Genomic DNA, 2,107 nt, shown 5'->3' on the forward strand with positions numbered 1-2,107 from the left:
CAGAGCATAAAACAAAAGGTTCTTTTTCTTATTCTCAGCTGTTTTTCTCTTACAATTGCTCTACCCTGGCTGCTTTGAACTTTCACAAATGCATTGTTGTATGTGAACATAATTATCAACAGAAGAAACAAGTACACAATTTAACCAATACTGTGTGCCCCATATGTATTTTTCTCTTTCTTCTGGTATTTCAGGACTCTCATTGGTGATTCAGCACAACAATAACAATTCCTGGGGCAGTTTTTCAACTGACAGGTACAGCTGTCTAACACCAACAGCAGATCCATCTTACTATCGCTAAGATCTATAATTTTTTGCAATATTCTCTCATATAATTTCCTCTATATTTGTGAACTCTCATCAACGATTCCGGAGGGGATACAAAATACAATTTACTACCAAACCACACTTAAATTGCCCAATCTCGTCCGATCTTGGAAGCGATAAAGTGTTGGGCCAGGCAAGTATCAGGAGGGGGACCACTTGAGAATACCCGGTGTAGTAAGTTCTGGATCCAAATCCAGTCTAACGCTGAAAGCAGATTCACACATTTAATTTTTTCTATACCTACCATGCTTTCCATAAAATCAAGGTGTCTCCAAAAACCTTGAATAAAAAAATTCTTCTTTATTTACATATCACTCTGGTTTCATTTTTTATATGTGGATAAGTCGACTGGTATTGACCTTTGATGTGGATAGTTCATTGATATTGAGTATGTAATAAAGATAACCACGATAATACAAGACTGTCAATAGAGGGCGGCGTACACAAAGTACAGGTTGAGTATCCCATATCCATATATTCCGAAATACGGAATATTCCGAAATACGGACTTTTTTGAGTGAGAGTGAGATAGTGAAACCTTTGTTTTTTGATGGCTCAATGTACACAAACTTTGATTAATACACAAAGTTATTAAAAATACTGTATTAAATGACCTTCAGGCTGTGTGTATAAGGTGTATATGAAACATAAATGAATTGTGTGAATGTAGACACACTTTGTTTAGTGCACAAAGTTATAAAAAATATTGGCTAAAATTACCTTCAGGCTGTGTGTATAAGGTATATATGTAACATAATTGCATTCTGTGCTTAGATTTAGGTCCCATCACCATGATATCTCATTATGGTATGCAATTATTCCAAAATACGGAAAAATCCGATATCCAAAATACCTCTGGTCCCAAGCATTTTGGATAAGGGATACTCAACCTGTATAGGACTTTATAATTATTCCTGTTGCATATTAGGCATATAGCCATAATATAATTATAAAAAACCTTCTTTATGTTATAGAATTATTATATAAGTAATTTAAATTATTTTCACTCCTAACATACTTTCAGGGAGTACTGTTTTTTAAGATATCTATAATAAAAGTTACGTTTTAATACCTACAAAAATCCTTTTCTTCAACAAATTTTTTTTTTCATGTAATCAGTATGCCAGACAAGGGTCTTTTTCTTTCTTGTTTGTCTAAACAATATTATAATCACAATCTATAATGTGGTAATGAGAAGAGTAATGAAAGACACACTTTTCAACAACAATTACTAAATTTCTAGCTTTATCTAGCCAAGGTGTAATGATATGGACCGGCAAATAACGTTGGAGCTCTTGTACAATTCTGTAGTGCCACAAAATTGCAATAGGGGAAATGGCACACAGATATATAAGTAATCCTGGGTTGTAATACTGTCACTGTATCTCAGTTTTATTTGAAAAGAAGATGTAGTTAGTGAAGGAATAGTAGTGTCTCTGAACAAATGTAGCTTACTTGGTAATAAGGGTTTCCTGGACAAATAAACTCAGTATCTGTCTCCAGATAAAGTAACTCCCTTCCACTTGCATAAATAACTCTTATTTCTCTTGTTTCCCAACAGTGCTTTAAACATGAGGTATTTGTCTTTGCTATTTCCCAACACAGTTTAAATTGCAGGGTATGGCGCTATGCTGTCTGCACACTTGGTACTGCACAGCATGTAATAAATGGGATAATGGGCCTGAGTTTTAATTTGCCTGCGGTTCGTGGTAATATCAGTTTCAGTGTACTCATTCAGGACTTTGCATTAGAGGTGTTCACAATCTGGACCTGTTTCAGC

The 2,107-nt window shown here is 34.6% G+C and overlaps 1 pseudogene; it reads left to right on the plus strand.

Moving 5' to 3' along the window:
• Positions 1-390: 390 nt before the first annotated feature.
• On the plus strand, positions 391-508 carry LOC134971312 (5S ribosomal RNA; annotated as a pseudogene).
• The last annotated feature ends 1,599 nt before the right edge of the window (positions 509-2,107 follow it).

This window comes from Pseudophryne corroboree, chromosome 11 (assembly GCF_028390025.1).
Source record: "Pseudophryne corroboree isolate aPseCor3 chromosome 11, aPseCor3.hap2, whole genome shotgun sequence".
NCBI lineage: Eukaryota > Metazoa > Chordata > Amphibia > Anura > Myobatrachidae > Pseudophryne > Pseudophryne corroboree.